This window comes from Micromys minutus (genome assembly GCF_963924665.1).
Source record: "Micromys minutus genome assembly, chromosome: 15".
Classification (NCBI taxonomy): Eukaryota; Metazoa; Chordata; class Mammalia; order Rodentia; family Muridae; genus Micromys; species Micromys minutus.
Genome location: NC_137984.1, coordinates 49,203,197 through 49,216,666, shown reverse-complemented (window position 1 = coordinate 49,216,666; position 13,470 = coordinate 49,203,197).

Sequence of the window (13,470 nt, the reverse complement as noted above, 5' to 3'; positions counted from 1 at the left end):
AAAACAAAATCTTACGAAGACCTGCTTAGATGGCTCAGCAGATAAAGGCGCTTGCTGCCTAATTAACAGGCTCAGTTCAACCCCTGGAACCCATCCAAAAGGTGGCAAGAAAAGGACCAATTTTTGCAAGTTACTGCCTGCCATATACACACACACATATATATACACATGTATATATATGTAATACACATGTATATATATATATGTATATAAATATATATGTGTGTGTGTGTGCTGTGCCACATAGGCCCCTTGCCAATGATAAACATTTAGTTTATAAAAAAATCATTTACTGAAGGCACTATTCAGAGAGCCTGGACCCTAGGCTCCATCCCGTTGACAGCTGTAGCTAACTAGGACACGCCCCATCGATGACAAGTGCTCGGGGCTCTGTCCTCCTGGGTGTGTAGCGTGCATTCTTAATAACTGATGGCAGAGTGTAAAACCATGCTGTCTGTCCATCCGTCCCACATATCTCCAGCCTTACACACAGCAGGCCCACAGGCTGTCAGCAAGTGGGAAACAAGCCATCAACAAGCCTCACGGTGACCAAATGTGCACAGGTACTGTTGGCCTCGTGAAGAAGAGGGATAGAGTATGTGTAAGGTTTGACCCTCGTAGCTTGAAGTCAGGGAAATTTCCTGAGGTGGGGGAAAAATTTGGGCTGGAGAGATGGCTCAGTGGTTAAGAGCACTGACTGCTCTTCCAGAGGTCCTGAGTTCAATTCCCAGCAACCACATGGTGGCTCACAGTCATCTGTAATGAGATCTGATGCTCTCTTCTGGTGTGTCTGAAGACAACTATAGTGTACTTATATATAATAAATAAATCTTTAAAAAAAAGAAACTAAATTACCATTTCAGGCTGGGGAGAGACACCCAGAATCTGAAATCATTGTGTGTAGATTTCACAGGAACCTTAGAGGAACCTTGGTAGGAGGCAGGGCTGGCAGCACGAAGGAAGGAGAGGGCTGGGTTGCTCAATGAGCAGCTGGGACTGTTCCTGAAGGCCTGGAAGCCATTTCCCCGGAAGCCTTCCAGTGGAGTGAAGCTATGTTTGTCTTCAAAATAATTTTGTTCAACTGAGTTTATTACAGTTTTTAGAAACAATCTTGTTTTGTTGGCTGGGAAAGTATTGTAAATTACATTTGTTTACTGGGAGTAGAGATGAAGTGAGCACAAAGATGACTTTAGGGTGTTAGTTCTCTCCTTCAGTCAGTTTCTCCGGGGAGCTAACACAGGTTATCAACAAGCACAGCTACCCACTGAGCCATCTTGTCATCTTGTTTTGAGTCAAGGTCTGGCTATGTTACAGAGTAGCTTCAAACTGGGCAATCCCCCTGCATCCCAGGTTCTGGGATTACAAGCATGTACTACTATGGCTCAGAAACACTCTTGAAACCATGTTATCCCGAGACCTTTCTCCCATGTGCTAACACTATTGCTCCAGCTGTGGCAGGAAGACTTGGGTGAAGACGGAGGCCCGGGTGGAAGTAGGGAGCTATGCTGAGGAGAGGCAGAGCTTGGGTATATATATCCCCATACATACACACCTTTATATATAAACTTTTTATTTGTGAATTTCACACCATGCACCCCAATCCCAGTCACCTCCCCTTACCCTTGTACCTTGCAACCAACCCCCCTCCAACAGAGAAGCACCTCATTATAGAAGCTGTGGTGTGTCACAGTGAACCCCACAGTGAGGCCTCTGGCTTCTGCTACACTATCATACTCGAACCTCCCTGGGAACCCTCTTGAACACCCTGTTGTTGCCCTGTGCTCTGTAGTTTTGGATCCGTGGGAATTGGCCCCTTCATGCACTCCAGGAGTTCATCGATTGGCCAATTCAAAGTCCTGGATCTGGGCCTGAGAGATGGTCAGCCTGCCAGCTCTCCCACAACCACACTGTAGGGGTGAGCTCCCCTGCCCCATCCAGGCTCACCCAGTGCCACCGCCAGCAAGGGGCAGAGCCAGCTCCTCCGCTCTCCTGCCCCTCTGGGCTGGCTCATCTATGGCCATGCTGCCGTGCTGCCCAGGGAATTGCAGACACTGGTCTCCTTAGGATGTATTTCATAATAGCAGTTGCTGGACTGTGGGGCAAGGCTTTTAAAATGCAGAGCTGGAGAGACTGATAAGAGCACTTGCTGATCAAACATGAAGATTTGATCCCTAAGGACCCACATAAAGCTAGCTGTGGCCTCCACTCCATGCTGATCTCAGTGCTGGGGGAGGGGCAGAGACAGTGGAGACAAGAGGGCCACTTTGGGCTTGCTGGCCACCCTGTCCCAAGCATAAGGCAGAAAGTGGTAATGACCCTTTTCTAGTCCCAGGGCTCGGGAAGCTTAGAATATACAACACACACACACACACACACACACACACACACCACATGAATACAAAATGTGTTGTTGTTTAGGTATAGGGCAGAACACAAGTGTCAGTGAAGAGACACTTTGTCAATGACAGTTTTCCCGGCCACACAGAAGTACTAGGTTGACAGGAGACAGAGGAACCTAGAAGATTAGGGCAAGAGCTTTGCCTGCGTCTTCTGCAGGAAGGATGTTGAGGCCAGGGAAGCACAGAACGGATAGGCTCTGGGGTGCAGGTCCTTCCTGAGTTCCGACCTTGGGGTGGAGGTGACAGGAAGTGTTCAAGACTGTATGGAGACCCCTGGAGCTGTAGCCTCTGGCTGTGCTAGTTTGCATGTGAAAGACGCCAGTCTAGGGTTTGCAGTTATAGGAAAGAGCTGCCCTGAGCCAGACAAAGGCTCCAAAGCCAGCCAACTGCTGTCTTCAAAGCAAAGCTGCAGGACTAGGGATGTGGCTCAGTGATGGAGCGCTCACCTCACGCCATGTCAACCTTGAGGCTCTGGGTTTGGGTTTCCAGAAAAAAAGATGCAGGGCATTGAGTTAAGGGGAGCCCAGTGCTCGAAGTCTGAGCCACTGAGTGAGGAGAAGAAAGTGAAAGCTACCGCCCACTCGCTGGTTACTCAGGGAGGGGAAATCGCCTTCACCCCCAGCTTTTGTTTCCCAGACAATCCTTGACTTTCTCTGTGCCTCAGCTCCCTCTTGTGGCAAGGATTTATTATCATCGTTTTCTGAGGCCGAGATCCCATGTGTCTTCAAAAGAAGCACAAAGGCCAGGCATGTACCCCTTGGGAAAGGAGGCAGAGGCTGGAAAATCAGGAATTCAAGTCATCCTGGGCTATAGCAAGGCTAGCCTGGGCTACATGAGAACTTCTCAAAACAAACAAACGCAACAAAACAAAATGAAGAGTAAAGAGGAGAAAGAAGTTGGCCAGGGTTGGGTATGGCTGAGTAGCAGGACAAGTGCTCGATATGTGGGAGAGCCTAGCAACAAACACACGCACACAGACACACACAGATGCACATAGACACACAGAGACACACATTGACGCACACAGACACACACAGAGAGATACACAGACATAACAGACACACACAGATGCACACAGACTCACAGAGACACAAAGAAACACACACACACACACACACACAAAGAGACACACACAGACGCATATAGACATACACAGACACACAGAGAGACACACAGACGCACATAAACACACAGAGAGACACACACATACAGACACACATAGACACACACAGGTTCAAGCACACATCACAAAGGACAAAAACAGCTTTATCTAATCTTTTTCTTACTCACCAGATTGAATTTTGAATAGCTTTTTAATTGTTTTAAAAGCCCACATTTAAGATAGTACATTTGGTGCCTGCAGTAAACTGTATCAAACAAAGGTGGTTTATATTTAAAGACAAGAGCTCTTTTGTTTCAGTTTGGTGTGTGGTTTGGGTTTTGATTTTCAAGACTGGGTTTCTCTGTGTCCTGGAACTCACTCTGTAGACCAGGCCGGCCTCTAACCCAGAGATCCACCCGCCTCTACCTCCCAAGTGCTGGGATTAAAGGAGTGCACCACCGTCCCGCACAGAGGTATTTTTAAGTCTCTTGGCACTTTGAAGTGCTTAGCTGGACTGCAGTTATCAGATGTGGGTTATGCACCCATTAGTCCTGAAGGATCTAACCCTGAACTTCCCTAAGGAGTCGTCAGTGTCCAATGCCTGCTGGGGAGAGGCCTGGTTCATGGATGAAGTTGTCTTCTCCTTCATTATATCCACCAAACACAAGGAATTAAATCAAGTTGCAGGTAGTAGGCAGCGTAGTGTATTTCTCCGAGATTCTAGGATCCGGCTGCTACCTCTGGCAGAGAACACATCTCTCTAAAACAGGGACGTCTTAAACACCTTTACAGAGAGCTGGAAATAAGCCAGGGATGTCAGCACATGCCTTTCGTCCTAGCGCTCGGGAGACAGGAGGCAGGAGGATCTGTGTATGAGTCAAGGTTGGCATAGTCTACATAGCAAGTTCCAGGGCAACCAGAGCTACCTAGTGAGAACACATCTAAAAAACAGTCAGGGATGGCCAGGCCAGATGGCTCAGTGGGTAAAGGTGTCTGCTGCTGCCGTGGAGTCTAAGCATCTGTGTTTGGTCCCACGTGGTGGAAGGAGAGAACAGACTCCTGGGAGTTTTCCTTTCACTTCCACATGTGTACATGCATGTACAAAAATAAATTAAAATGCGAGTTAAAATTTTAACCATCACTCCATGTGTGTGTGTGTGTGTGTGTGTGTGTGTGCGCGTGTGTGTGTTAACGTGAACGTAGAGGTCAGAGAGCAGCTTGCAGAAGTCAGTTCCTTCCACCGCACAGAGCCCAGGGATGAAACCAAGATTGCCACAGCCCCAGCATGTGTGTTTTCACTGGCTGAACCATCTTGCCAGTCCTAAAAAAATAATTTTAGAAGATTCACATTCCAGCTTGCCATTCGAGTGGGTTCTGTATGTAAAGGAAGTAGCATACCTGTAGCAAGTAAATTGATTCCTAGAAGAGCAATGAGAGATTTACCATCTCTCGTGTATATAGCTATATTATAAACCTAAAATCATATATTACAATTATATACTTCACCCGAGTGCATGTGTGAACAGATGCTTGTGTGTGTGTACACGTGTGCACAAGAACACCTCTGGGATAGGTAATGACTTTGATACATGTGAGATACAGCTGGAAACCTGGCAGACGTCAACCACTGTTTCAAGTGTTGTGTACTTTGCCTTGACGCAGTCACTCTGGAACGGCAGATTTGAGTCTGTTTCAGGGCAAAGAGAAATCCAGCAAAAGGGGGAGGCGTGGGGAGCATCAGAAATACACAGCTGGCTGTCTACAGTTCTCCATGCGGGTTTTGAGGACCACACACCACCTATGAGCCTTGTTAATCACCAACAACATTCCTGAGCTCCCCTCCAGCTTCTGTGGAGTCGATAACTTCACACAGGAGATTTTCAAATGTCCGGTCTCTTGAACTCTATGCTCAGTCCCGTTAACTGCGTAGAGTTGCCTTGGCAGGACACAAAAGCCCTGGAGCTTTGCCCTGCCTTTGAGTCCAATAATTGATGCCTGGGGTAGTGTTTCTGGGTGGTCATGAACAGGTTAACAGTGAGCAGACAGAATGACTGTGACTGTCTTGAAAGTGCCCTCTGGGTTCTCTCAATGTCCCATCTTCTGCGAGAATGAAGACCATTCTCAGCAATCACTCTGAAGGGGCCCACGGTCATTGAGAAGGGCCCCAGGGGAACTCTGCAGAGAGACTTCAATCACATCAGTGTAGAGCTGAGTCTTCTTAGAAAGAAAAGAAAAGGTTCCGTATTGACAAGTGGTGGGGTAACAGAAAGGAGGCCACTGTCAGAAGCATCTGCAGTCATGTTTAGAACATGATCAAGGGTGTTAACCCTGGGCTTCCGTTACAAGATGAGGTCTGTGGATGCTCACTTCCCTATTAACGTCATTATTCAAGAGAATGGGTCTTCTGTTAAAATCCGAAATTTCTTGGGTGAAAATCCACAGGATGAGGACAAGTGCTGCTTGTTCAGTTTCTCAAGCCCCGAAGGATGAACTAGTCCTTGAAGGAAACGATGTTGAACTTGTTTCAAATTCAGCGGCTCTGATTCAGCAACCACACAGTTAAACACAAGGAGATGAGAAAGTGTTTGGATGGCATCTGTGTGTCTGAGAAGGGAACTGTGCAGCTGACAAGGGAGACCTCAGTTTCCTAGCTCCAGAAACAAGATCCTGGTCACAAGTACAATTTGGGGACAATAAAATACTTATATATTGAAAAAAATAAATAAAAGAAAGTGCTCTCTGGGGGTCATGTCAGCATCCAAACAGCAATATCTAACATCATCAGAGAGCATGAAGAATGAGTTTCAAGCCAGCAGGATGGGATTGAATAAAACACCTTTCAATGCCATCACAATGTTTGGAACTCTCTTCAAGCTAATCTAGGGGGTGGGAGAAGTAGTTGAGGTGTAGCTAAAACCAGACTGACCATCGATGGAAGCCGAGAGACAGGAGCTGGGGAAATTCATTGTTATAATGCCTGCTTTTATGTTTTCAAATCTGGAATCAAAAAACCATAAAACAATTTTAAGATTCCTGAAGGTTATTAACTATAAACATATCAAGCTCAAGAATCATTGAGGCAAACGTTACCGGTCACAATTCCAGCTGAGCAATCGCCTTTCTTTAGTTTCTGGGGCCGAGTGGCATCTAATCCCTGTTGTGAAATGAATGGTACAGGTGTCACTAAATGTCACTGCTATCAGAGAGCCCTCCTCCAGTCTGGTTCCCTGCTCATTAGGCTGCTCTGGGGAAAAGTGTTGGACCCATAAGCCCCTCTGTCCCTGTAGGACAGCCACGTTTCTCACCATGACTGCTCTGGGACTCTTGCTCTAGATGTCTTCAGGGCCATACGGATCCTGCACTGGCCACTCTAACATTCTGTGTTGGTTTGCCATTGTTCTGCACGGAGCGCCTTCTGCTGAGCACCACGGAGTTACAGCATTTGCTTAACCCTTTGTGTGGTGCCTGAAACACTGGAGAGTCTCATTCAGTGTTGACTGGACACACGGCTGGGTCTTTCCTGGGGATCTCCACTTGGAGCGCTTGTTCTTCAGTGAAGGAAGCATGGGCTAAGCGGTAGTGCAGGGCGGGAGTGAGGAATACAAACTCGGACACCCATCATAGTTGAATGGTGTCAGCACGAGGTAATCCAGAGCCAGATGAGTGGCAAATCAATCAATCAATCAATCAATCAATCAATCAATCAATCACTATAGCGAGAGAGTAACTGAGGTGGGCTGAAACTGGAAGATAGCAGGAGGCTTTGGCCATCATTCTATGACCCACTGTGCTAACCCTCTGGTCCAGTCTGATAGCGCAAGGTTGGGAGGGTGACCTCATAGAGTCAGCTCTCTCTTGACCTTTGATTGAAAGCTGTCTGACCTCCACACACTCTGTGTCCACACACACACACACATACACACACACACACACACACACACACACATACAATGAGGAGAAATTAAATTGGTATGAAGAAACAAGGTAAGAATTTAAAAAAAAAAAAAGAAATCAGGCTGGGTGTGGCGACACATGCCTTGAACCCCAACACTCAGGAAGCAGAGACAGGTGATCTCTGAGTTCAAGGCCAGCCTGGTCTACATAGTGAGTTCCAGGACAGTCAGGGCTTCATAGTGAAACCTTGTCTTGAACAAATCAAAAACTGATTTAGTTACAAGTAAACCTTTCAATTTGTAGTCAACACTTCACAGCAATGGTGAATATTATTATATAATGTGCTTCTGTCTGTCTCCAAATATAATCACTGTTTTCATAAATACTTGCTTTCTTGTGATCGTAGCTCGGTCCCACACAGGCTAGGTAAGTGCTCTCCCATTGAGCCCCACATCTCCAGCACCGGGATACTAATGGTTATCAGTTAACAATGTCAGCACCGGGATACTAATGGTTATCGGTTAATAACGTCAGCATAAATTTTAGTCATGGTTAGTTAGTTAAATGCATAGTTTGTTATATTCGTTTTCTTTTCATAGTTTTGGGCCAATCCGTTTTGCTTTTTTCTGAGTCTTCTGCATTTTCACAGATCATGTGAAAACTCCTTGGTCTAGTGTCAAGAATGATTAAAGAAGCCCCTGCAGAGGTCAGGAGCTAGAAGGCAGCTCAGTGTAGAAATGGACACCAGCTGGAGCCCGGAGGGAGCCACCTCCTCCACCAGGCGGCTCTGAAACTGAACCAAGGTGGAAGTGAGAAAGATGACTTGTGGCCCTGAGGACAAGGAAGAGGGAAGCAGGGCCAGATGGCAAAAGCCACTGCTACAAAACAAGAACTCCCAACCACGGTCTGCGAGTCGGTTGTAGAGGAGACATCTGTGAGAAGCTCTGCAGAAGCAGCCTGTCTCAGCGGGGCAGAAACAGCAGGACACGCCACGGAGCTCAATGCCTCTCTGGATCATCTGCCTCTGTTGCAGAGGTTTGTGAGTTCAAGACCTGCCTCCATTACAGAGTGTGTTCAATTCCACTTCAGCAACTGGGTGTGATCCTGCTTCAAAATAAAAAGTTTAAATTAAAATTAAAGTTCAAGTGGAGAGATGGCTCAGTGGTTAAGAACATTGACTGCTCTCACAGAGGTCCTGAGTTCAATTCCCAGCAACCACATGGATGGTGGCTCACAACCTTCTGTAATGGGATGTGATGCCCTCTTCTGTTATATCTGAGGACAGCTACTGCGTGCTCATATGTATAAAATAAATAAATAAATCTTTAAAAAAAAACTTAAAATTCAAGGCCAGCCTGGTCTACAGAGTGAGTTCCAAGATAGTCAGGGCTACACTGTGAAGCCCTGTCTTGAAAAACCAAAATAACCATCATCATCACCACCACCACCACCATCATCATCATCAAAGTTAGCCAGACAGTGGTGGCACAAACCTTTAATTCCAGCACTCAAGAGGCAGAGTGTGTGAGGCCAGCCTGGTTCCAGGACAGCCAGGGCTACACAGAGAAATTAATTAATTAAAAAATAGAACAGTGACAAGAATTTAACAAGCAGAAATGGCCCTTGCTTCTGTCAAAGTGTGTCATAAAGTGCGGGGACCGCTGATTGTCCTTTCCCTTCTGAGAGCCGGTCTGATGTGGGCTAAGTGGTCAGTTCTCCCTCAGCCTGCTGAGTGTTGTGGCTTCAGGTGAGTGCGCCATGCCGCCCCCATCACCCAGGTTCCCTTTCCAGTAACAAAACTCCCAGAAGGCACACGTTCCCAGCAAAGTCCCAGTGCCAGAGTGTCATCGTGCTGGGCAGAAATTGCTCATTTTCACAAAGCATGATTCAACCATCACATCAGGAAATGGTTCCTCTTGTAAAGCCCGTGGAACCAAATTGTTAGGGAATCAAGGGGAATCGTTTACAGAGTGATTTTCAAACATCAAATGCTTTGGGAAGAAGGGGTGATGGTGTGGCAGTGGAAGACAAGATACTGGCCTGGGAACTCGGAGCCTGGCACAGTCGAAGCTATTACAGACAGAATGAATGAGACCAGGAAGAGCCCAGGGAGGAGGCTGGAAGCAGCAGCCTTGCACAGTGAGGTGACATGGTGCCAAAGCTGTAAGCTAAAGTGGCAGCACCTGGTCCTGAGAAAGCAGCGTGGCCATCGTCTTCAGACTCTTCAGGTGACGAACCCTAGCCAATGTGGCTCTCAGCAAAGGGGCTTGCTGCCCAGTCTGGAGAACTGAGTTCAATTCCGGGGAAACACATAAGAAAGAATTGACTCCCCAACGTGCTCCTCTGACCTCTACACATGCCCATACTCTGAACACACTGTCCAAGTTTGCTTTCTGTGATAAACACTATCGCCAAAAAGACCTGGGGAGGAAAGGGTTTGTTTGGGTCACACATCCCCATCACACTTGATTGAGGGAGGTCAAGGCAGGCACTGAGACGCTACCTACTGGTTTGCCCCTCGTGGCTTACTGAGATTTCAGCCATCAAGTGAGCATCCCTGACCAGACTTAGCCTTGTCCCTGGGTTCTCTGTTCCACCATAAGCTATGCAAAAATCTTTACTGGAATTCATTTGCTAGATTGGCATCTCCCCCAGCTTGCTCTTGGGCATTAATTAGGTGTCACATTTGTCTTTTTAACAAATGGGTCCAGAGTCTAATGCAGCTCTAAACTTGGAAGGATTTTCAACAAGATGAAAAATTCTAACTTTTTAAAATGCTGACGGGGTGCATTTCAACATGCCATAGACTTCAGAAACAAAGGCACATCAGACCTGTTAGCATTCTGTCTAAGCTCCGCCCCACAGTTACCTGGCAACTGCCAGGTGTGCCTGACTCACTGTAAAAGGGGCTGCTTGCCCCCTCCCTGCTCTCTTATTCACTCTTGCTCCTCTCTTGCTCTTCCTTCCAGCTCTCTCTCCCTATTCCTTAATCCCCCCTCCCTCCTCTTGCTCATGGCTGGCTTCTACTTTCTACTCTCTCCTCCCTCCCTCCTCCCGCCCTGCCTCTACTTAACTCCCCTCCCCATGCCCTGAATAAATATAGTCTATACTATACCATCCTGTGGCTGGTCCCTCAGGGGGAAAGGGGTGCCTCAGCATTGGCACCCCTTCCCCCACACCACATCTTCATAGAACATATCCCCCCCTCTCTTTATTTTTTCATAAACACATTAATACCAAACCTTCCTAAGGAAGAGACAGCTTAAGATTCTGTCTCCTTTCCTTCCTTCCTTCCTTCCTTCCTTCCTTCCTTCCTTCCTTCCATCCTTCCTTCCTTCTATCCTTCCTTCCTTTCTTTCTTCCTTTCATTTTGTTTTTTAAGACAGGATTTCTCTTTGTAGCCCTGGCTGTTCTGGAACTCTCTGTAGACCAGGCCAGCCTCAAACTTGAGATCGGCTTGCTTCTGCTTCCCAAGTGCTGAGATTAAAGACATGCAGGTTTGAACCACCACTCCCTGGCTAAGTTTATGGTTTTCTAAAAATAACTATTAATGGCTAAGAAGTGGAACCTATCTAAATGATCATCAAAAAGATGAATGGATTTTTAAAAAGTGATATATAGACCTGGAATTTATTTTTCAGCCAGTAAAGTGCTCAGTTCTAAATGGGACCTCCCATTGATACTTGAGGATCATCTCAGAAAAGGGGGTAGAAAGAACATTAAGAGCCAGAACTAGAGGAAGACTTAAACGCCGGTTTCCAGACATGACAGGGGTGTTACACACGAGTTCACAGCAGCTGTGACTGCATAAGACCTGCACAAGGCGAGGTCTGTGAAAGGTTCAGCATAGCCTTCTCCATAGCTGAGGCTGTTGGCCATTGATGGCTGCTGGGGAAGGAGAATGAGAGAGAGAGAGAGAGAGAGAGAGAGAGAGAGAGAGAGAAGGGACCAGCAGGGAGGTGGCAAGGGAGTAAATGAGACCCGTGCACACAAAGAAACTGTCACAATGAAGTCATTACTTCAGGTGATAACCTAAAAAACAATTTTGAAGAAGAAAGGAAAATAAAGGAGTGGGTAAGGCAGCATGTGTCTTGGTTTAAGTGCATTCTCTGCAAAAAGTATGGCATAGCTTTCTGCATCACAGGGCTTTTCGTTGGTTCTGACATGAGAGGCCAAAAGGCCATAGTTTGTGGCAGACCTCTCATTCCAGACAGAGCCTAGCCACATAAGCCAGAGGAAGCTACTACGACCGCTGTTCAGAGTGACTTTTGTACCTTTTTATTAGAAATGGCACCGGGACCATGCAAATGTATCTTTAGTCACTTGCTTGGGGAGTTTTCCAGCTCTGGAACAGGAAGTTCACCCAACTTGAAGCTGCCATGTAGAAAGGGTACAAACAACAGGAAAGACCAACCTTAAGCTGCCCCACCTCAGCTGCCCAACCCTTCCCAACTACCCCTCAGATGCCATTGTCCTAGACACCCAAACCAGAAGAGTTTAGCTGAACAGCTTGCTATCCCTTACCTACAATAACTGAGGAATAACACACTGTTTTTATCAACTCAGCTTTAGGGAAGTTTGCTACGCAACAATAAATATGACATCATATTAAGTCATTTCATTGTACAGTAACCCAAAGAGTTCCTGTCAGTCTCTTTTCTAAAGTGAGGCTATGCCAGGTGTGGTGGTGCAGATCTTTGACCCAGCACTTGGGAGGCAGAGGTAGGAGGCTCTCTAAGTTCTAGGCCAGCTTGAGTCACACAGTGATGCCCAATAATTCAAAAGATGAGGAGACTGGAGACCACTAGCAGTGCTGTGGTTCAGCGGGTACTAAGCAAACCTGGCAACCAAAGCTCAAAGCCTGGAATTCATAAAGGTGGGAAGGGAAACTTGGGCCGATTTATAAGGTTGTCCTCTGACCAGCACATTGTTTCCAGTACACACACACACACACACACACACACACACACACACACACACACGAGTTATGATAAAAATTTGTAAATAAGAAACCTCACAAAAAAGGCCAAGGGTTAGGCAGAGCTCTGGGCATGAAGGCAGGCAGGAAACAATGGACAATCAGCCCAGTTCTGTGAACTCCAGTGGTCTCCTGGGTCACACATGCTGGGCTGAGACCTGAATGACTCCTTAACAAGATTCATCTGGCTTGACAAATATTGACACATTCAGGTGGCAGGACTGGAAATGTGGACAGAGCCTCAAAAATGTTTGCGTGCTTGCTGACCTGGAAGTGCAGGTGGGGGAGGCTGAAAGTCAGCTTAGCAAGGGCAAGGTGTGGCTTCTGTGCTGAGCACTCTGAAACTAAGGAAAATATAACTTCAAATACTGAATAGAGATTTTTCTCTACCTGTATCCACCTGAAGCTATCTGCTGGTCTGTGCCTCGTGACACTCGGTATAGTGAAGTACAGGCTGGTCGTGCGAGGATGCAGGTGGGAACGTGGTACCAAGTGACCAGTCCTTCAGGCACCGTGATGTTAGAGGCCTTCAGGACTTCTGCAGCAGCTCTAGGGACGTCCTGGATGTCACCGGTGCTGAGAGCGGTCCTGACAGAGGGCGCAGGTGAACATTCCTCTTGGATGTTGCCGTTCTTGTATTTGTCACACCTACACACCTATTTCTTTCCTGGGTCTGCCTAATGACTCTGAAAGCCACCCCAAGTCCACTAAGTCTTTCTGTTCTCTTTAATGTATTTATTGTGTTGGGGTACATGGTATTAAACCTTGGGCCTCAAGCATCCTAGGCAAGCACCATACCACTGCACAATGCTATCTATCAGCCTTTTAGATTTGTATTCATTCATTCATTCGTTTTGAGACAGAATCTCAACCCAGGCTGGCCTCAGACTTTGTGTGAGGATGAGCTTTAAATTCTGATCCTCCTGCCTCCACCTCTTAGGATTATAAGCATGCTGTGTGTTCTGCCGGGGTCTCAGTTATAGCTGTCTTTTGGGCTATTACAGTAAGTTGATTGTCATCATGACCTCACTGCCACATACCTTCCATCGCCACAGAGTTCCCAGCATAACTGTGATGATGTCATTCCCCTGCAACAT